The following is a 23962-nucleotide window of genomic DNA, read 5'->3' on the forward strand; positions in this document are numbered from 1 at the left end:
TCCCAGACTCCACCGGCCGCTGACAGACACCAGACCCTGCCGTCGTGCACGTCTCTCTCTCTCTCTCTCTCTCTCTCTGCCTCTCTCTATCTGTCGGTGACGCGCTCCAAGGTTTCTTCCTACCGGAGGCATCAGCAGCAGCAGCGGCGGCGGCGATGTATCGGTGTCTGCTGGCTGAGAGCGCCTGAGAAGAGACACACGGAGGATTGTTCCCAGCTTCTCCCCCCCACACACACACTCACAAGCACCGGGATTTATTGCGCTGACGCAATTTGCGGATTTGCGGAGCATCTATCGAATCTTCCGCTGTGTGACCCGGTAAGATACGGAGAGGTGCGCTCTCTGCTGTGTTTTTGACCGGTGTGTGTGTTTCATTTCCCCGGTAGATGACACGCTCCTGTCAGCCCGCTGAGCGGTTTACTGGAAGGCGCTGATGCCTTTTCTCCCCCCTTTCTCTCTCTCTCTCTCGTTACTTCATCCTTCCGAGCTCAGTGTGAAACAGCGGGGTGAAACCAGAACCGAAGCTCTGTTAGTGACTGTTTATTCATTTTGGTTAACGGGGACTCGCTATTGACAACTTAATGCGGTGCCGTGGCGCTTTTCATCCAGCGGGGAGAGCAGAGGTGTCTGTAACAACGGGGCTCTGGATCCGCCTATTGTTCAACAGATTCTCCAATTAAAAGTGTAATCCAGCCAGAGTGAGGCTAGAAGTCACTAAGAGTAAAAAAGAAATCAAAAGGCGAATAAATGAGGACTGAAAGTGACCAAATAGAGGGTCAGCACTTCTGCTTCTAGAAAATCCAGAGGAGGGGGGAAGGAGATTAATTGCAAATGCACATCTGTTCACTCTACTCTTTGCACCTGAGAGGCTTCGTGTGTGATGGGTTTTTTCTGTGTGTGTTTGGTGGCGTTTAAATGCTGGCCCTGCTGCTGTGTGAGCTTATGTGATGCTGGTCTTTGGTTTTGGGGGGTGTGCAGGGGAGATCAGCTGTGGTGGAGGAAAGGATGCCCTTGCTATCAAGTCACCTTGACGACCCTTCAGCAGCACACACAGAGCTGCCTTTGTCACTGTCAGGCTCACACCAGTCACCTGCTTTCACATGCTGTCATAGCCGTGGAGCCATTACCAAATTGAGGCACTGGTTTGTTTTATGGGTCTGGCTCATTTCCTGGATGTTTAGTTGTAAATTAAAAGAGTATGTCCAATAAACTGAGCAGTGTTTGGTATTAATTATAGTGGAAATTGAGAAAAGGAATGTCACAGCTATTAAGTCTGGCTCTATTGGAGTTTTTAAGAAATAAGAGAGTAATTAAGGGGAAATGTTGAGGAAAACTAACAAAGGAAGATGATTTTCTTCATAGCTCACTCTGCCAGTTTGTGTAAAATCTATAAGGGAAATCCTCATTAAAGATGTCAAATGAAATAATAATGCAGTAAACAAAGTGTAAATAGGTTTAAGTTGGACAAATTACTAGAGTAAAGCACAGTCTTTAGTTTACATTGTGCTGATGCTGAGAAGCTCAGGATAAACAAGATGTTCTTGGTAACACATCGCCCGGGTGACGTCCTCAGCACCATGGAGAGATGGCGTCAGGGAGTGTTAATAACAAACACTTCCTTAAATCTGATGGTTAGGTGACTCAGGATGAACCAATACCAGGCCTCAGAGAGAGGGTCTCTCTGAGCGTCATCCAAGTGTTCGAGCTCAGTTTGTTGCACAATTTATTATTTGTTATGAATATTTCTTTTATTTAAATCTTGCAACCTTAATGGTAAAGTGGTATAATTTTGGCAGGTGACCTGTGACTTGTGAAAATTTGCAGGATGGGAATATCAGCTTTAAGAGATTGATCTGCTATTAATTATCTCCATTAATCAGTTTTTACCTCTTAGACCAATATGATGTGGTTTTGTCTTACCATGAAACCTCAGTCCCCAAAGATATGCTGTGAAGTTTGCTAGAAAAAATTGACATGCATTTTTTATGAGTAATTTTTTTAGCTGCACTGATTACAGTTTCATTGGCAGATTCTGATTTTTACAGATTTTTGCTAATTTTCTCTCTAAGACCTTTGCTCATAACGAGGCTGCTAGCGTGTAGTTGGCTCTATCTAGCCACTTTTCCTTTGTTAGCTTCTTTAAAATGTCCATGTTCACTTGTGTGAGGGTGTTTAAATGTCTGACTGAGGTTTGCTGTTATGAATGTTTAGGTGGTGGTCCCCCAGTGATTCACTTTGGTATATTTTTTGTTTTCACTCATAGTGAGGAGCTTCCACGCTAACAAGATGTTAGCTTGTAGCTGTGAGTGTCTGTGACTGTTTGCCTGTGCCACTGTGCATGTATTGTGCATGCATGAAATGAACCACCTCATTCTTGAGGCTGCTTACATGAGCCTGACCAGCTGGTCACCGGTCAGGGCTGAGAACACTGGGAATTGGATGATTTGGGTGTCTGACCAGTTGATCACATCATCAATAGCATGCTACAACATTGACACTTAATCCCATTTCAAACCAGCATGATTATTCCTTTTGGGATCTTGTGTTTTAGTCCTATAAACTGATTGATTCCTTCTTGTTCTGATTTTGGTCTTTACCAAGGATTGTCTCTTTAGCCAATTTATGTTCCATTGTGAAGATAATCATTTGGATATGTTAAATACTTGCATTCTGTCTGATGGTCTTTGCAGTTACACGTGTAGTTAAAAATTAATTGGTTGGTGCTCACGATTCGACCTAAAGACTATATTACGGAGCAGGATTTTGTGTTATCTGGGTAACTTCAGGGTTAACCCTGGGTTTTCTGTGGTTCACTTCTTATCAGGGTATATCACCATGGTACCTCATGCTGCTCCAGGGCAGGTCATGTTCTAGATTAGAAATCAGCAGGTATGACATGCCAACCCAATGACCAATGAGCTCAAAGATCCCTCTGACCTCTGTGGGTAGGTAGTAAAAGGGTCGGATGTTATTTAATAATATCTAAAGTCGTTTCCTGATTAGCATCAATAAGAAAAATGGATTCTTAAACATAACCTTATTCTTTAAGTTATTTTCCTGTTGGCTGTATTTTTTAAAATAATAATATTGTTGTACAAGCATTAATATATAACCCTAAAACTGCAGGCCTATTTACACGTGTTGATTTTGTATCAAATCAGAGTCCAAGCCTTTATTCAGTACTTGCTTTCAAACCGTTAAACACCACCAAGGCTGCAGCTGAAAGAATAAAAACTCAAACCGTCTTCTAAACATTAATTGAATGAAATGCTTGATTATAATTGATCAGATTCTCTTGCTTCTCAATGACAGAGCTGTAATGTTGATCTCTCTTAATGCACAGTCTGCATTTTTGACAGCTTTCCTTCCTCCTTGCAAATAGTCTAAACTTTATTAATGTAGTAGCTCTTGTCCAGTCTTATTGACCAAAGGGCTTTAGGCTGCCATTCATTCAACCATTCAAAGTTCATTCAGTGCTTTCAGTACAATGTTTTCCTCTCGTACTGCTGCTTTGTCTGCAGAAGTTGCGTTGCTTTTAGTCTGTATTATGTGTTTAACCTCTTCATTTTTTTTTATATTATTGTTTTTTATCTTTCTTTGTAAAGTCAACCGTTCTGCTGCCAGTACACTTACACACAAGTGGGACTGTTCAGATGCTTCCACCCGTTTAATGTGAATGCGCAGGGATACCCTGGTTTACCTTAGTGTGCTGATAACCAGCTTCATGTGACTGCTTACCCTGATTGCAGCTGTTAGGGTAAGTGAATCCAGATAACAGAAGTCTGTAACACTGGGCTCTGGTTTCCTGCAGTTAGGTCATGAGAAGCAATCCTGCTGTGTGTGCTAGAGTTAATCACAAAGGTAATGTTACTTATTTGGATGTTTTATCTCTGGCTTACTTTGCAGAAAGAGTCAAAATTACTCACGAGTCTGGAGACCTGTCAGCTAGTTAGCTGACTTTGCTTCTGGGGACAACTGCTAAATTTTCAGGGCTTTCCTTAAAGTCCGCAGATATCCGGTATAAGACCTTCCATTCCATCCACTGGTAATCTTTTAAGAGTGCACTATTTTATCTATATGTCGATATTTGTTCTTAGGGTTTGAACTGGTGGGTTACTTTTGGTTCCTAGGGTATTTAAAAGTAGAATGGGAGACTGAGCCCTCAGTTTTCAGACCCATCTTCTGTTATCCAGCTTGGATTTAGATTCAGGAGACAGACACCCTCTCTGCTTTTGATATTAAGGCCATTACACATTGCAAAATTATAAATTATGAATTTTTCAGATCGGAAAAATCTACACACCGAAAGCATTGTGTCTTTGCAGAAAAATTGTCCTAAAAAGATGCACAGTGTAAAAAACTGAAGCTGACATGAAGCAATGATGAGCTGGTCCTGATGTTTCTAAACAAGAAAACAAAGAAACAGAGATTCTGGTTTCATCCGGTTCTCAGGAGAAGGCAGCAGGGCAGAGTTTCATGGTTTGATCCAGGAGTTGAAGATGTGTCACAATCACTTCCTTACATATTTCAGGATGTTAGTGAGGAAGTTTGTGCTGTTGTTGGCAGAGTTGGAGCCATATCTGAGGAGGCAAAGAAATCATTTCAGAGCCGATTTACCCAAAATGCAAATAAATGGTTTAAATACATAACTACAAAGTGATATGGAAAAATCCTGGAGTATGGATCCTGGATCCTGAACCTGGTTCTCACTGCGAGGGTAATTGCAAACTTCACCAAACACATAAATATTGACAGTCCAGCTGGATGGGAAATATATTGGACCGCATCTAATATTACATAATCAACAGTGTTCAATCCCAGCCATTTTAAAATCAGTTCAGATTAATAGCTCAGCTAATTGATTACTTGTTTCAGTTCTACAATGTATCAATCAGTGAGTATCCAGGGTGCGGCTTGGTGTTGGCTAGATCGCCCTGTCACGATGCCTGAGAATGAGTGACATTAAAACAGTGATTCCCAGGAGGCCGTGGAAACACAGACACCACTCATCATCATCAACAACAAACAGCTTCTCTATTGTCTGCAGGCAAACAGCCGGCTGTTACATCATTAATTGACACGACGTTGTGACTGCTGAATATCAGCTCTGGAGTCACTGCAGTAGAATTTGACACCACTCTGCCCAGCGGTGGCCGGCTGCTGAGGTCGTGTGAGGCTGAAGGGATTAGAGCTATGGTGGCGGTGGTGGCGGCTGCGCAGCCCACCAGATTTCCCCCAGGTTGGCGGGTTGTTGGGGAGAAGGAGGCTGACGATTTCTCGCAGGACAGAGAGGAAACAATGCGCCGCGGCCTCCATCATTCAGCACACAGACACGGGCTCCTCTTTCAGTTTTTCAGATTGGACTGAAAATCTCTTCAGTCTTCTGTGTCGTGATTGTGTTCGGTGCATCTCATTACACCGTGTGGCAAAAGCAGCTTGTTAGCCTCTGTAATGCGATTATCCATCCTCCTCGTGTCTTTTGCAGATTTTGCCACGCCACCTCACAAACGTTAATTGACCCCACGCTGCAGAGCTCAATGGGGAAGACTGTCGCTAATTGCGGTGGTATTTTGAGATACGGTGGGAGCATTAGGCTGTCTTCCACCACGGGAGGAATTATTCACTAGAGATGTTTCCACCAGCATTTATGTGTGAGTGAGAGTCTCTGTTTCCCTGGATTTCAGCTCACTGTGGGGACGCAAACCTGAAAAACACGTCAAATTGTGGGCATTGAAAAAAAACAAACCTCACTCACTCATTTACATGTGTTAAAATATGTACACTTGAATCTTGTTTTGAGTATAAATATACCGTTTCATGTCCTGTAACGTCTGACTAGCAGTCACATATCAAACTACATCTGCCTCCCATCATAAAATAAACAAAAGGTTTGTGTTGTAGAAAATACATTTTTGTTTTTCGTTTAAAAAATAATGATTAGCAAAACTTAACTTTGCCTGAAACAAATGCTAGATAATCCATTCTCAACGTTAGACTCTCAATTCAATACTACATTCTGTAACAATATGTTATGAACTTGTACCGGATCTGACCGAGAAAGTCCGAGACCGAGTCTCTTTGCCCTCATTCCCAACTGGTCACCCCAGATGTCTGCCTCCCTGAACCTGGTCTTGCTGGAGGTTTCTTCCTGTTAAAAGAGTTTTTCCTTCCCACTGTCACCAAGTACTTGCCCATAAGTGGATTATTTGATTGTTTTATTTTCTCTGTACTATTGTCAGGTGTTTACCTTACAATATAAAGCGCTTTGAGGCAACTGTTGTTGTCATTTGGCACTACATAAATAAAATTAAATTTTACTGTAAAGGTTAACATAATTGACTAAAATTAGCCTCATGCTGTTTACTAGAAGACTCTGAACATGCGATTAAAACAACAGCCTCATCAAGGAGATGTTTGTTGAGGTCATAAATAAAGAGAAAAGTACAGTTATTTTATCATGGGGTTTGATAAAATCAGACTTCTGTTTTTGCCTCCTGCTGACCAGTAAGAATGCAGGTAGAAGGCACTTCCATATTGGCTTCTCCTTTGCTTCTTTTCCGCTAGTACCTACTCAGCTCAACTTGACTTAAACTGGTTTTGGTTATTTCCCATTGCTATTGAGCACCACCTCAGTGTGTTTGTTGTGGTTATAGCAACGTGGCCAAAAGTCATGTGATGTCATTTGTATGCGACACAAACAACATAACTGAAAATTGATGGATAAAATTTTTGTGAAGGAGTCGCACTCATGAATCATCGAGTTGTGTCACTGACTGACCAATCGGTGGCATTCAGTCTGTTGACATCACATTTTCGGATGGACTCAGATTGATTGTTCTAGGATGCCCTCTGGACCCAGTGGAGATGGTGAGTGACAGGAGAATGGTGGCTAAGCTGTCATCACTGTTGGACAACATCTCCCACCCCATGCATGAGACTGTGACAGCACTGAGCAGCTCCTTCAGTGGGAGACTGCGGCACCCACGGTGTGGGACGGAGAGATTTCGCAGGTCTTTCCTCCCCACTGCTGTCAGACTCCACAACAAAGACTTTAACTGATCAAACACACACATCCACAAATGTGCAATAACACAAATGTGCAATAATCACAAATGTGCAATAATCTTTCTGGCAACCGTTGTATTTTTCACTCTGTTGTATATAGCATTTGTATTCTATTTTTATCCTATTGTATATTTTATTCTATTTTATTCTACTGTATATAGTATTCTATTTTTATTCTATTCGGTACAGTTGTGTACCGTATTTATTCTTATTTTATTTTATTCTAATTGTCCTTCATAACTTTTGCACTGTCCACTTCCTGCTGTGACAAAACAAATTTCCCACGTGTGGGACTAATAAAGGTTATCTTATCTTATCTTATCTTATTGGAACCCCGCCCAAGTAGATATTAAAAAAGTATCTGGTACCAGATACTACCACCTAATGGGAAAACTAAGAACAGAGTCGAGCCGAGCTGAGTAGGTACTAGTAGAAAAAGGCTATTTTCTGATCTGGGAGCTATGGCCATCTTTAATGAAGAGACAAGGTAAGAAAAACATCAAAATAAAAGTCAAAAAATTGACCTGAGCTCAGCTGAAACCCAGCTGAATGTTGAGAGGGGGATGAAAAAATACATTGTTTGTATGAAGCATCACTTTAAGATTTGGCATGCTGTCCTGATGCTTAAGGTCATGACAAGGGGAATCAATGGAAGTGAGGCAGAGTCCTCCAAAGGATAGCTATTTGAGTTTGTGTGTGAGAGAGGAGTCGCCAGCTGTGTATTGATTGGAAGACTCAGCATTCAGACTGACTTCTGGCTCCAGACCAGTTTTCTCTCCCGCTCGTTCGCTCGCTCCTCACAGCTGGTTTTCATTCGCTGTCACAGAAATCAGACTCTGAGATTTACAACCAGTGCGGTGTGAGCAGGAGGGCAGCGTCTGGTCCGAGGGGAAAAAACAAAATGCATATACACGTGCTTCCTGAATTCACAGCGCAGTGCCATGCGTTCAAGCTGCAGCGCAGAACAGTCAGCTTTAATGCAAAAAGACAAATGTTCTTAAAGCCAGAGGGTCACTATAAATGCAAGAATGAAATTACTTTGACTGAGGGGGTGACTGGGTTCACTTAAAGGAGCACTCTAGTGATTTATTATTGCACTCAAATAGCACAAGTTGGGAGACAAAAGCTGCATTAGAAAAAAAAACAGGCTGTAACAAACTACTTAGATGCTGTCAGAAACATAGACCCAGATTCTGATGCTTTAACAGCTGTGCTCAATAACTATCAAATCAGAAAACATCATGATATAAAGCACTTTAAATACTGCTAAGTTTGACATTTAGGTAAAAACACATATTCACAAACAGAAAAGAGTAAAACATTCTTAAAAAGAAACACATTTTATTCAGATAGGATGGGCGCTGGGTCAAGAACATCTAGATGAGTTGGAAGAAGTCTTCGCCCTTCTGGGGAGCTGGAGTTGGAACTGTTCTATCCATTTTCAACTCCCATCCGAAGAGAACCTCAGACAAATCCAAATTGCCATCTCATGCTTTCAATGTAATTTGCAACCAGAGTTTTCATAGTAGTGACCAGAAAAAGAGAAGCTAGTAAGCTAAGAGCAACCAAGCCATAGACAGAAAAGCTGATATCTATGTAGAGACAACTAGCAGTGCCAAGGAATGGCTGTGTGGAAGGCAGACTGCAGATCCAAATGCAGGACTTGGGAGACAGGAAATAAAGTCAAAATCCAGCTTTGCTGATCACTCACAATAACAGAGAGAAGTCCAAAACAGTTGCAGGGCAGAAGCGGAAAATCAGGCATGAGGGATGACACGGCAAAGGACAAGTTAAGACTCATACGCAAGAAACCAGTGGAGAGGTAACAGGTGTGAGGACAGCTGAAACTAAGTGAGAAAATGAGACAAAGGAAATAAAAACTAATGCAAGACATAAAGGAAGATGATTACCAAAACAAAACAGGAAGCGTTAACACAGAGACGGAGACTAAACAAGACACGGAGGAAGGGATACCCAGGAACTCAAGGAATTAAATATAAACCCAACTATAACCATGAACAGATGGCAGATAGACATAAAACTAAAATCTGAGAATACGATTATACAGACACCTACCAGGAAACACTTTTGTAAGAAAAACTCAAAACACATAATTCTCAACACCAAAAGGAATTATGGAGCTACCCAACTCAAAACTCTGGGACCAAGAAATCATTTTATCTTCCTACACTGAGTATCAAGCATCAAGAGGCAAGTCCAAGAGGTGTGTGCTCACATTAGAGCCATGGCAGGAGGAAGTACCTCGATATCACATGCTCAGCCCTCAGTCTCTACTGTGCAGTCTCTGGGTGGAAATAGCAAATTCAGTCTTAAGTGATCTGTGATTTTCACACATACCTCAACCTTTAACAAAGTACAATCAGAAAACATGCCAGTTGTGTTAATGCTGTAACCATGGATATTTTTCTACAAGGCAGGTGTTGCTCCTCAACATAGAAACGTGATCTTTTTCTTGGTTTGATCGAGGGAACAAATGAACAGTCGCTATAAGAGCTAGAATGTTTCTTCTGTAGAAAGCAGCTCTAGTTCAGACTGTGAGACTGAAGAAGGGAGGGCATGTTACCAGAATTAACCTCAGTGAGCCCCTTTCCTGCTTCCTCCTCCTCCTCATGTTAATGGAGACAAAGTCATTACTGTCACTCCAGAAAGCTGCTGTAGCTTTCAGATTCAAACAGCAGCCCCTCTCATATTTCTCTGTCCAGGCTGGAGCTTATTAATTCAATAAATAGTTATCAGTTAGAATTAAATTTTTTTAATCTATTTGCTTGACTGCACCTTAAGGCGACTGTTGTTGTGACTTGAAACTATATAAATAAAATTGAATTGAAACCAACAGGAAACTGTTTCTGATATTCAGTGATGAACTGGTACTTACTTTATAATGAGATACAACCGAGATAAGATCATCTCAAATTAGATATGAGTCTATAAACAAATGTATTATTTGATTAAATAAAATGCCTTGAAAGTACAGTGTATCCTGATTATGTTGCTGATTAATTTTCTGTTACATTTTATTCATCTGACTAATTATAGGTAATTAAGAAAAATCTGCCAAAGATTTCTAAGCTTTAAGTCAAAAACTGTATATTTAGGACTTTAAAGTATTTTGGAGTTTAGTCAGCTGAAGCATGTAACTGTGCTGTAGGAAGGTTTGATGGGTATTTTATAGTAGTGCAATAGTAAATGAAGCCAAAAGTGGGGAAAACTGCAGTTCCTCAAGTGGCCACTTGAGGCTGGTTCCAAAAGTGAGCAAGGCCCATAGACTTCCATGTTAAAATGCCCATCTTTATAACAGAAAAAAGGGCATGTTTACAATGTGGTGCAAAAATGATTTTAACCTCTATCATTAGTTTACAATTTAATAGGAGCAAAGAGTGAATTCTAAACCTTATCAAAGCTTAAAGTTAAAGTTAAACTGACGGGCAGCTGGTTGCTTCTCCTCCAGCAACTGAAGTTACTGAAGTGGTTTGTGGTGTTGGTGCCTTTTGGAGCATATTAAATTTTATGGAAAAAATATGGATTGCTGCCATATTAGTTGTTGTGAAAGTCAAGCCAAGAAGACTGTGCTTCTGTTTTTCTGTTACAGCCAGTCTGTGGATGCAGGTTGCTAACCGATGGGTGTCATCAGTGCTTAAAAGCTGCAATTAGCTGATCAGCTTGGCACATTTTTGTTACTCATTTTAAAGTTTTAAAAAGCTAAAAATGAATACATTAATCAATAGCTTAAACAATCAAAAGCAAAATGATAACAATAAAATTAATAAATTGCTCTGGTGTCTTAATTGTATGAGCTTCAATAATTACTTTATCAACAGAATGAATATTTAAACAGCCAAATGTTTGACTCTGAAAAATACACAGCATCAGCATGCCCAGCATCATAAGGACTGTGGTAAATTTTCTGTTCATCGACTGATACCTTAACACACTGAGCTATTAAGACACACATAGTTAGAAGCATGGGCGCACATACAGAGGCGGCTCACAGAGCGGCAGCACATCAAAGGAGGATCGGCCATCAGCGTGATGGAGGAAGCAGCCGGAGGGGAAGAAATGCTGTGACTGAAGTGCAGTCTGATTCACACAATAGCTGGTGTGTGTGTGTGTGTGTGTGTGTGTGTGTGTGTGTGTGTGTGTGTGTGTGTGTGTGAGTGTGTGCTGTGTGGTCTTTTTCTGGCTACACATCAAGTAAATCTGATTTGTGCTGAAAGCTGCAGAGGAGAGTGGCAGGAAATAGGATTTACTTCCTGTCTGTCTGAGACGCAGCGGCCGATGCAGGCCTGCAACTAATGACTTTCTCATTATTGATTCAGCTGTCGGTTCATTTGTGCTGGTTTCATCCATTTATTTATTCTAAGTTTTATTTAATCAGAAAGTCCAATGCAGATCCATATACGCCCTCAACCACTAGCCTAGTTTCTCAGGAAATTTGCCAGTAAAGTAAACAATAAACAAAAAAACAAATGGGAATTTTTAAAGAAGTCATGGTGACATCTTCAAATTTCTTAGCTTATTAAACTAAAGATCCAAAAATTTAGAATGTTCAGTTTTACTGGCAAATATGCAACAAAAGACAACATCACATTTGAGAAGCTAAAACAAGCCAATGTCAGTGTTTTGAAAATTTATGGAGAGATTATGGAGCAAAAACATTTTGATGTCGTTGCTGACAAATATTCCCTGTTCATACAGCATGTTTACATATAGAATATATTACATTTTTGGGAATTGGCAGTTTTAAATGGCAGTGATGGAGCCGCACTGCTGGATGTACATGTGACAAATGTGGAAATTCATCTAGCTTTTCTGCTTTTCTGCGTACTTACAAAAAAAGAAAGTTTTCACATTGGTGCACGTTGTAAAATGAATCTGCTCATAGCAATGTCTCTGCAAAATTATTGCCAGCTGAGTTGATTAATTGATGTGGCTCTGTTCTGAGACCTTTATCAAGAAACACAGTCAAACACATCATGCAGCTTACAGAAACAAAACAACAGCATTTATCAGCAACTTTAATCGATCGTGTAGTTTCATTAAGACCACGAAAGGGTGGCAAATGGAGATTATTTTGAATATTTCACATTTTTAACTTGATATGTGATAAGACAACATTTATATTTTTATTAAAATGTCAAAAGAAACAAAGATAACACAAAAAAAACATACAAGAACAGCTTTTTTAGGAAACCAGCGCGAGAAATGGTGTGCGCAGTACGTAGAGTTTTAAACAGAAACGGTGAGAATGAAACAAGAAGTGATTAACTGTCTAATCATTTACAGTTCGGAAGATGTTTCATTTTTCTGTTTTATCTGATTACAAACTGAATATTTTATAGATGTGAAGATGCCTCCTTTAACTTGAATCTTTGTATTATTTAGTTCACTCCTTTTAAAAATTGAGTTGCTCCTGTTTCGGCAGAGAATAGACTCACATTTCTGCTCACTTACATTTATTTTCACTTAAAAAACATTTGAAACATAAAAAAGTACAATAAGGACATTTAGAGAGGGCAGACAACTGCAACTGCATTTGTTTGGTGATACAGTTCAGCCAAACCCCTTCAAAATCGCTCCATATAAATTTTCAGAGTAATTTGCATCCCCGCCATATTTCAGTGGGTGTTTCCTTTGCACATGCCCCGCCTGATATCTTTTTGTGTAATCCTACAGATGGTCAAACAGATGGACAAATATCATCTCTACAGAGCCGCTGCTTTCTTGGCAAAAGGAATAATTTTCTTATGGAACAAACTCACTGTTTTGACCAAAAATCACTATCTTCTTTTTTCATGTTTCTAATGTGCGAGTTGAGTCTATTTGATTGTCAAATGTTTACCTGGTCTGCATGATCTTCATATAGTTCTAATGGTTGTTCTATCCAAATATGCCTGCAGTAGAGGAAGCTGGGCATAGTTTAGATTGGGGTGGATACAAATCCCATACTGTATGTCAGGGCGACAGATGCAGGAAAAGCCCTCTGGGATTTGTCTGCTTATGGCCACATTGTAGCTCAAACTACTGCTTGACGTGGTTGCAGCCTATACCTAATTCATCCTGGCTGCTTTTACTCTGGGCTGTTTAGATACTGGATAGAAGCTCAGTCTGCCCAAGATGCCTGTAGGGGCCAAGTGCGAACTGGATATTAGTCTTTCCCGATCTCTTCTCTTCATGAGAGTGCTGTTTCAAATAAAAGACATCATCTGCTATCCTCTTCCCTCGGCTTATTGCCTTTAAATGTGCAGGCGAGACTCAAATCGCGTGCACATGTTAGGTCTGGAGAGGTAATACTTTTATTTCAATGTTATGAGGCAAGATGATCCCATGGAGTAATTAGATTGTGGTCTGTCGCTGCGAGTCCCCCTTTTATAATCCCATTTGTGTTGGAAGTTTACGGTGCTGTGGTTGAGGACCACTGGTGGACCGTTCCCAGTTTCCAAACTGTATGAAATAGCTGTAGCCCTAACAACGTGATCAGCAGCTCTGTCTTTGGGTTTTTAGTCACAGTGTGTTACACATTGCTGCTATGTGTGCGTGCCCTCATAATGCTGCTGCACGGCTGCAGCTGTAAGCCTGTGTTCATTCATGCAGAGATGTAGAGGCGGGATGCCAGTCCTTGCCAGATGAAACTTAACACACACACAGAAACCGACCAGAGATTCAGAGAGCGAGTAATGCATCGAGAGCTGAAGTTTGTCCAGTGGAAACTTGTGCAGTGTCTCCCAATTTGTATGTATTTTAGCCAGTAGCTAAGAGAAGGGACACGCCCATATCCTCATGTGTATGTGCATGTATGCAGAAGGAAGCACACCCACAGTTGTTTAAATAAATGATTAAAAATATGTAAACTGTTTTGTTGGTTTTTTGCAATAAATGACCAAGAAATAATCAGCTGCTTTGCCAGTGAGTCTCTCTTCCTGCTCACTCTAACTCCACCCTCTTTAAATGCAAATGGAAACATTAATCTTTGCTCTGGTCTGCAGCCCCAGTGAGCTCGGCACAGTTCTCCACCTGCTGCACTTTCAGCCTCTATCTTCCAGCAGATTTCTGGAGCAGATGAAGAAATAATGTTGCCACAGTGATGGCTCCAACAGCAGGACAAGGTCTTTTCATGGGACAGAGCTGAGTGATACAAGATACATAAGTAACAAAAAGGGTCTTTTTTGTTAAATTATCACTCGGATTAGTTCCTCCAGGAAAATTCATTTAAAAAAATCTCAATTTATTGCTTTTTTTCAGTTATCATTATTCTATTTGGGTGATAAATATATTGTAGGTTTGCATATATAATGCTTTGGGGATGTAAACAAGTGGTTCAGTAAGTGAGACATAAGCTGAGCCCAGCTGTGTCTCAGATTATTAGTGTACATTTAGTTTGGAGAGGCAGCCATCCGTTTGTCTAAAAGACCAACGACAGTGAACAATCAACAGTTTGTACTTTTGCAATTTCGAGGTGGATGTGCAGAGAGCTATCACAGGAAACCTTAAAGCGTGGAGATTATCAAGCATGCTTTGCATTTGCATTTGCAGTGGACAATGATAATGTAATGATTTCCCATAGAAGTGCCTTGCATGCTAAAACAAAACAGATCGATATAATGACATCAATTCAGGGTCTTGAAATTTCTGATAAACCTTATTTTTTTAGTCCTTATTTTTCCTGTTAAGACACACATGCTGGATCTTAATGTCAGCTTTATATGTGAGTTCAGATGTTATAACTTTAACTTTAATTTGTATTAGAAGCTTAATAACCTCTCAATGTCTTTCATCTCACACAATAGATTTCTCTTTCACTAACTTTAAATACAGTGTCAGAAACAGATTGACTACTTATAGTCAAATATTAATAATAACAACAACAACATCAACAATGATACTACTACTACTAATAATAATAATAATAATAATAATAATAATAATAATAATGAATTATGATGTATTTGTTGATAAACAAGCCTGATCGCTACAGATTCCATAAGAAGAAAGAGACTGACCCTTGTGGATATACATGTACTTGCATCACAGATTTTAGAGTCTACTAAAATGTTGATTTTGGGAAGAAACTAATTATTAATTTCATACAAGTTTATGGCCAAGAGTGATTTAAGGGGAGTTTAAGTTTAGGATCAAGCAAGGGAAGGAATGTAGGTCAATCCTAAAGAAGGACAGCGTGACTTTCCATACTCTCCCCCACCAATAACACGCTGGCTTGATCTGCCTCTCTCTATCCAGGGTTAAATGTAGCTGTGTGAAACTTTCGGTGACATGATGTGTATTGGCACAAGATTGACTGTGGCAGACCAACACATCCCCACAGTTTCAATGCGGAGCTTTTATATCCAGCGATGTGAGCGTGTGCAAGACATCTGGCATGAATCAGCGGTGCAGGTTTTCACGTTTTCAGGCTTCCTGAGTGGTGTTTGGGTCCCGCTGTGAATAGGTTTTGTTTTTCTTCGGTTGATTTCACTGCTTTCCCCAGAACGGTCTGATGCAGATAAAACAAATATTAATGCAAAGACATTAATATTTGTCGTCTGTGCTGTGTCAAACCTATGTGATATAATTGTTTATAACTACATTATACAAGACAGAATGTATTTCATATAGGGGTGCACCAGACCTGTGTTTTTTTCAGTCCCGAGACAGACAAAGACAGACAGACAGATAAAGCAGGTGTTGTTTTATATGTAACAGAGACTGAAGCATGCAGGGAAAGCACTGCTGTCAGAACAGCAGTGTCATCTCACTGCTGTTGACAAGTGGCAAAGTAAACACAGGACAACACAGAATTGAATTTAGTAGAACAATCAAAATGATTTTTTGCCGTTTGTTGTCTACCAGATCTAGTTTTTTAATCAATGTTGGGCCAACAATTGTCAGCTGTATCTGAGCTGCAAGCAGGTGCTTGGTGACGATGGCGGGCATGCAAACCCTTTCATGTCAAAAACTAGTTCAATTCCAGACTCTAGTCTGCTGCTTTGGCCACAAGAACCCTTTATTTAAGTTTCAGATTTGTTGTTGGAATTATATCGAACCAAATGAACCAAATGATAAAGACCCAAGGTGACCCGCACTAGGGTCTTTAGGGGCCTGCTTGCCCATTTAGCCTGTTTGGTATTTCTGGTGTGTATCTGAAATGCTAGAACTATTAAGTGTAGTAACAAACTATGCCATTCTTTGACTATATAATATCAGTGTCACAGGCTGGGTCTCTGACCCAGTGCTCTGAGTACATTTTGTATTTGTACTTGTATTTTGTATTATTCTCACCTGAAAGATGTGAGATTTCTGGATCCAGGGTAGTCTTCCTGAGATCAAATCAAAAGACAAAAGAGACCCTTGTTGTGAAGTCATGTGGATACTGTGAAAAACATTCAGTAATACCGCAGTCACTCCAACTGATGCCAGAAACAAACAAATTGGTGTTAAATTTTTTTTGTGATTTGCTAATTTTGCCAGCTCTTTGGTGGGTGTGGCTTTGGAAGTACAGGACAACATCTGCTTATTGGAAGGTTGGTGGTTTGATCCCTGGCTGCTCTAGTCTGTATGCCAAAGTATCCTTGAGCAATATACTGAACCCTGATATATTCAATGGATTGTGAATGTTAGATAGAAAAGCACTTAGCCACAGAAAAAGTGCTTGTGTGAATTGGTGAATAAGACATGTTGTATAATTTGCTTTGAGTGCTCAGGTAGAGTAGAAAAGCACTATATAGGAACCAGCTCATTTTAGTTTACCATCTGGAAATTAAAAATCGAGCCATTACTTTGACAGAACTGTGAAATGACTCAAAGGTGTTTCCTGCAAATATCAAAAACTACTTGCTGTCATTTCCTTAATACATAATATCAGACATGAAAGATGTAAGATGCTTAGCTTCAGGCTAGTCTTAGTCTTGACTGCTGATTTGTAAAATTATGAATATTGACCTGATCTTCAGCCAGGCAGAAAACTGGTTGACCACTGTTCTGATCCTCTGGGCAGCAGGTGCGTTCTCTAATATTTGGCAAAACAAATTTAGAACAGATAAAAATGTGGCAAGAACCAGAGGTTCCCATAAGTGCGGTTAAACTGTGTTCCTATATGTATGACACACCACACCCTGTAGCTGCATCAGTTTGACAGCCACAGGACAGTCGGAGACAGTGAGGGATGAGCTTTTATTACAGAGTGGACTCCTCCGGACAAAGAAGACGGATCATGACACCATCCAGCAGTGGGAACAATAGAGGGAACAAGCTGCCCGCAGCCTGCCAAACCCCCTGATACACCGACAGCAGCATACACCCTCTGTCTTTCTGCTTTCTGCTCTGTCCTGATGATCACATTGCGGCTGCCCTGATTTCTGCCGGTTGTAATGTTCACTCTGCTGAGTCAATGCCAGCCTCAAGTAGAGCCGCAGCAACTGAGACCAACCAGTGTGACATTTTAGTTGCCTGACTAATGTTCAAACCTGTGCGTCAGTGTCTTTACTCTTCTAAATTTCTGCTTGAAAAACAACTGCCTAAGGATGTAGATATTTTCAAGGTTGTGTAAAATATTTGAACCTCTTGCTGGGTAGGGTTGAGTATTGAAAACCTGCTTCAGCTTTATAAGAACCAACTTTAAAGAAAGGTGTAATGCCTTATTTTGCTCTGAGCCCTTCTCCCAACTCCTGTGATCTATTTGGTTCTTAAATCTAAAGCAGAATCAGAGCGGAGGAAACCTAAACAGATTTGGGTAAACGAGGAGGCGTCGAAACAGCTTAAATCATGCTGCAGGTTTCCAAAAACACTGAATACTTACAGGAATGAAGTTTAAACATTTGTTTCAACGTTGAGTTGTAAGTGTAGGTATAAATAATAATAATGTTATTTTTTGCTCTTTTTAAAACACAGTGACAAAGTGCTTCACAGTTTGGATAAAACCACAGACACACATTCAAACATATGGTCTTACGTTCATTCCAGCAAAGGCACATTTTATACGAACTATGGCCAAAAGTTATTGGAGAAAGATTAAGGAAAGACTAACCTATAAAAAGGGGTTTTCAGCAGCCCTTTAAAACAAATCACAGACTCAGCTGACCCGATAGGTTAAGGAACATTGTTCCAAAGTTTGTGAGCAGCAACCTCAAAAGCATTGTCACGTCTGCATTCAAAACAAGAGGGTGGAACAGTTAAAATATACTGATTAGATGATCTTAGGGGCCCACTGCTGGATTAAGTTCTCAGTAGCTCTGATATATATGCAGGTGCTTGGTGCTTTATGAGTCAATAATAAAATTTTAAATAAATTCTGAGTTTCATGGCTACTTTATGTTAGCAGCCTAGCTGCTGCATTCTGGCCCAGCTGATGAGAGGCCAGTAAAGACTGGCAGATGCCAGAAAAAATGAAAGTGAGCACTAGAAGTTCCAAATCACTGGATGACAGTAAAGGTTTGATTTTTGCGCTATTTTTTAGAAACAGGACTGGATGAGATTTGAGATGTGAGATCAAAATTCAAATGCTGGTCCAAGAAAAACTACAAAGCTTCTCAGCAGATGATTTGATAAAGCTCACAAGGGGGCTGATGTAATGACTGATCTCCTTAGAGAAGCTGTGTGGGCCAAACACAACCTTCAGTTTTGTTTCCATGAAATCAGCCTCACATGCAGAACTGAATAGTCATTTTGCTAACTGCATTAGGGATGTTGAGCTAATGGATACTTACTGTCTCATCCAGTCGCTCGACAGATTCATCTCCACCCATTAGGTGTGTGAGGCTGAATTCATGGAAACCCAACAGCTAAATGCAATGGTGAAATACAATCCTAGTGTAACAAGTAGCAATAAGGTGTATGAAGTTTGTCATTAGTGTAATGCACCATGAAAAATGCTTGTCAGTCAGGCAACCTGACTGCACAGAATATCTGCACAACCAAGTATGGACTTAAAAATAGACTCCACAATAGTTATAAATGGCAACAAGCTTCTAATTTCTCAAAAGAAAAAAGAAAGCTATTTTATTTTAAAATCTTTGGGTTAAATGTTGAATTCAAATCCTGAATTACAATCTGCTTTCAGAAAACATCGATCAGCTGACAAAATCTGTGAATATTCAGGTTAAAAGCTTGAGGCTGAATTAGCGGTTTTTTGCAGTGCAGCTCCAATTACTGGCGACTGAGAGCATCTCTGACTGCTAATCTGTGATTTACATTGTTCTACTTCCTCATTAAAAGCTTATTACAAATCAGTCAAAGCCAAATAAATGATTATAGTTTGATAACTCTGTCAAAAAAACACGATGCAGAGCTTTTAGCCTCATGCACAGTGCCTGTTTACAGTGCCTGTACTGAAACAGAGACAGTTTAAATCACTGCACATCAGGCCCTGTGAATAATGATGTGTTCACTGACTGAAGTAACTGTTGATCATGAAGCCTTCGCTTACTGCTATACATACGGGGGTGCATTAAAACCTGAGGAGTAAAAAGTCCATTAATATCTCAACTTAACTGAGAAACGGGGAATAAATCTGCTAAGTGATCTGTGATTTAGACCTCTGTTGTGAAAGCTCTGTTTTCAGATTTTTTTCTCATATTGAAGGCTTCATTCCAGTGAAGAGAGAAAAATATGTGTTTACAGTTTTAACCAGCTTATCGTGGTTGTACTCTGTGAGACAGTCAAGGACAGAGAGTTAAATTAATTTTAAAAACCTGGTTACTGGCAGCACAAAAATGCAGACAAGAAGCTGCACAGAGGATTCTGTTCAAGCAAAGAGCTTCCACACAACCACGCTGTTCACTCTCCGTGTGAACGCGTGCTTGCATGAACGCCTCTGCTGTGCTCGGACGATGAATGTGCGCGTGTGTTTGCTTTGCAGAGTGCAGCGTGTGACAGTAATGGCTGCTGAGAGCATCTTCTGCTCTGATGGTTTCACTGATAAATGCTCTTGGACAGCCTCCTGTCCCCTACAGCCACATCTCACACCACACTACAGCTCCCAAAATTCATCGGTCTCCTAGCTCACCTGGTGATTAGAGGTTTGGGTTTTTCTCTGGGTGCAGTATACAAAAAGCACAGAGGTGACCTGGAGACCATTTTTCCTCCAGTCCATTATTCTGGAACCTTAGACAGTGATCTTTCCGTCTTACTGTCATTGCTGTTATAGCCTGACAGACTTTTGAGGCTGAAATGAATACTGATAAACATATGGTTCAACCTAAACCCTTTTCTTCAGCTGGTAGCATCTCCACTCTCTTTATTTGTGTAAATAAACAGTAGCATGTATTGTTTTTGGATGCACTTCTTTAGTGCATTCATGTTGCTTCCTGAGGGCCTTGTTAGTGATACATCACTATGGTAAATTAACCATGAAAAAAGTTAAAATTTAAAAATATGGTACACCTTTAAATTGAAAACCCTAACTTATTTAATTTGGTAGATCTCAGTTTTTTTGGTCACCATCCAGCATGTCTGTTGAACTCCTGAAACCCAGAAATGATGAAACAGAAAATATGGCAATAGAACAATATTAAATAATATGAAATAATACAAAGGAATACTTAACAGGTTTATCTGTAAAGGTAGAGAAACAGAACACAAAGCTACGTTGAGGTGAAGATCACACCTGGTTTATATAAATGAATGAAACTCATTTGTCACGTTTTTACACTCATTCATTGAGTTTTATATTGCCAGCCATCTGCACATTGACACAGTTCAGAGACAATATGTGCATGCCAACCAATTTCCTAATAAGTGGCACTTGACAGCTTTTAAGTGTTGGCGATTACAGATAGGTCTTTGCTCCACATGTTAATGTGTTTGTGTCCTTGTTTCTCATGGAAACTTCCTGGCTCAACAGATGATGGAAAAGTCACATTGGTATGAATTTGTCTAATCTTTCCCACTGAGCTGGAGTCATATGTCTAGTCCTTGTCCCACCACAAAACTAATGGAGCATGTCCTGAAAAATGCAGCTTTTTGTTTAATGACTTGAGGTTTTTTCCACAGTTAAATTTATTTATTTCTACGTCTGCTTAAATAGTTTCGAGGGCTGTTGAAATCTGGTTACTTTCTTTACCTTGGAAGGTAGTCTGCACTGAGACAATTCTAAGCCCAGAAAAAGCCCTGAAACCTGGTTCTGCATCTTCCTGTTTGTCCCATTGCTCTGCACATTAAATATGCATTTTTACATTTGAACTGTACAGCACAGGAAGTCGGGCCATGTTACTGAGACGTCAGAGTTCATCTCTCAACCTTTCAGCTTGGGAGGAAAGTAGCTGCAGGGGATAGAATCAGAGAACAGAGGTTAAATAGAGCACATCTTTTCTTCTCTTGTGTTTCTGGCCTCTATTCTCTCTTAGCCTTCTGTCCGTGGTATGTAGAGCATGGCTAAGTCATTCACTGACAAGCTCCATCTAATGCAGGTTACTCCAGTGGTACCATTTACCATATTCATTTTATGGGCGATCCTTTTCTGACTTGGAATGTGTGACAATGCTGCTTTATAAACCAATTTAAGTGACAGTTTTGTATCATTCAGGCATAAATGTTAAATATATGCTCACTGCATTAGTTGTCACATGCACAAACTGTGATGTCTTAACAGCCCTATAAGCATTTATACTGGTGCTGGATTTGCTGGAGTCTTCTCCTGAACAGTAGGTGCCGCCACTCAGAGAGAAACCTCCCCCATCAGTGATGATATAGGAGCAGAAAGTCCAAACAGAAAGCAAAGTAGCTGCAGTTTTCTCCAGCTGCTGCAGCTTTAATCACAAGTGTGAAAAAGGGAGGCGTAAACTTTGCATTGCTTGCACCCCATGTGCACGCTAGCATCTTTATGTTATACTACTGTTACACTGGCCTGTTGTATTTTATGTATGTAAGGTATGATATGAGAGACCAATGTACATGCTGTACACCTGAGTATCAGTGCACTGGCAACCGAGATGGCTTTAGCTTGTTACGCCAAATATATGCAGCATAATCAAGGTACAGCTACCTGGCTAACCGCTCTCTTAGCTAATGCTGTAGAATATGAATCCATTGTGTTGTTACATAATTTATTAATGTCTAAAATCAACACTAAAATGAAACTAGAGTGCTTTATAAGTAGAGTGAAATAATAAAAATAATAGCATTTCTCAGTTTGAACATTCAATGTTGCCTTTGAAGTATTTTTAACTAAATAAGGGTTGTAGCTAATTTTGAGAGTGTTAATAATTTGACTGATTTATGTCACATAGAGCATCACATTTTTTACGTTATGATGGATCATTTATTGAAATGTGATACCATTTACATCGGGGACGCTAAACTCTTTTTAGCTAATTAGCCACATAAAAATTTGATCTCTTTATATACTGGAACAGTAAGACAGTCACATAATAACCTGGCTCTGTTTTAATGTAAAGAAGTAAAAGTATGTCCTAAAAACATTCACAAAACAGATGATAAACACTTTGAGATACCTTTAAATAGTTCCATCCATCCATCCATTTTCTTCCACTTATCCGGGGTGCGGGGGCAGCAGCCCAAGCAGAGAAGCCCAGACCTCCCTCTCCCCAGCCACCCAGCCACCTCCGCCAGCTTATCCGGGGGAACACCAAGGTGTTCCCAGGCCAGCCGAGAGATATAATCTCTCCAGCGTGTCCTGGGTCTGCCTCGGGGCCTCCTCCCGGTGGAACATGCCCGGAAAACCTCACCCAGGAGGCGCCCAGGAGGCATCCTTGTCAGATACCCGAACCTCCTCAACTGGCTCCTTTCGATGTGGAGGAGCAGCGGCTCTACTCCGAGCCCCTCCCAAATGGCTGAACTTCTCACCCTATCTCTAAGGGAGAGGCCAGCCACTCTCGGAGAAAGCCCATTTCTGCCGCTTATATTTGCAATCTCGTTCTTTCGGTCACTACCCACAGCTCGTGACCATAGGTGAGGGTAGGGGCGTAGATCGACCGGTAAATCGAGAGCTTTGCTTTTACACTCAGCTCCCTCTTCACCACAACAGACCGGTACAGCGTCCGCATCGCTGCAGCCGCTGCACCAATCCGTCTGTCGATCTCCCACTCCCTTCTCCAGCCACTCGTGAACAAGATCCTGAGATACTTAAACTCGAGTTGCATTTTGTAAATATCTTATTATATTTGCATTACAATTCAGAGGTGCTACAAAAACAGACCTTCATATGCAGAGTATTTTACTATAATTTATCTGGTTGAGCATGAAAACCATCTACTGAATTCTTGGCCCTTCCTGCTATAGGCTAGATTTGATTGCACCTGTGGCCATTTGCTCCATGTCATTCCCTCTCTCTCTTTCTCTATGTCTCCTTCCTAAAGCCACAAAGATGTGAAAAAACTTGTCAAGATCTAGAAAAACATATGACGTTGAATATATATTTCACTCCTGTGTAAGCCTAGTAATCAACTGGAATAGCAGGAGATTTTACTATGCAAAGATTAATTTCACTACAGGTTTTACACTTTGCAAAGAGCTGGTGGACTGGATGGGTTCTTGCACATCAGCTGCATGGTTTCAGTTTTTGCAAACTGAATGCTGCTTCAGATATATTAGGTTCTTTAAATGTTTCTGAATCCATAGCTTGTGAGATTGTTGGGACTTTATTTAGTTTGTGAGGGACTTGTGAACAGCTGTTCCAACACAGTCCTGTAACACAGAAGTTCATCAGTGAAGGTCTGTTTTATTACAAGTTATGAATCAAATAAAAAATCTGTCTGCAGGTACTAAAGTAAAGTCAGAGAAGAGAGAGAAGGATGGACACCTAGGGAGAGAAAACTGGAGAGATTTTTTTTACACGTGAAAGCACACTCACCTCATCCCGCAAATCTTTGAGTTATCAGGTTGCTTAGCAACAACAGAGAACCAGCTTGTAGTGTAAGCATGTGCCACC

The 23962-nt window shown here is 40.4% G+C and overlaps 1 protein-coding gene across 1 annotated transcript in view; it reads left to right on the plus strand.

Moving 5' to 3' along the window:
- Window positions 1–157: 157 nt before the first annotated feature.
- The window catches only part of enox1 (ecto-NOX disulfide-thiol exchanger 1), a 128766-nt gene continuing 104961 nt past the window's right edge, over window positions 158–23962 (plus strand). The window contains exon 1 of the mRNA XM_031746654.2: window positions 158–318. The gene's annotated coding sequence lies outside the window, so the exon portion shown is untranslated. The remainder of the gene's footprint in view (window positions 319–23962) is intronic.

This window comes from Oreochromis aureus, linkage group 16, assembly GCF_013358895.1.
Source record: "Oreochromis aureus strain Israel breed Guangdong linkage group 16, ZZ_aureus, whole genome shotgun sequence".
In the NCBI taxonomy this organism is placed as follows: domain Eukaryota; kingdom Metazoa; phylum Chordata; class Actinopteri; order Cichliformes; family Cichlidae; genus Oreochromis; species Oreochromis aureus.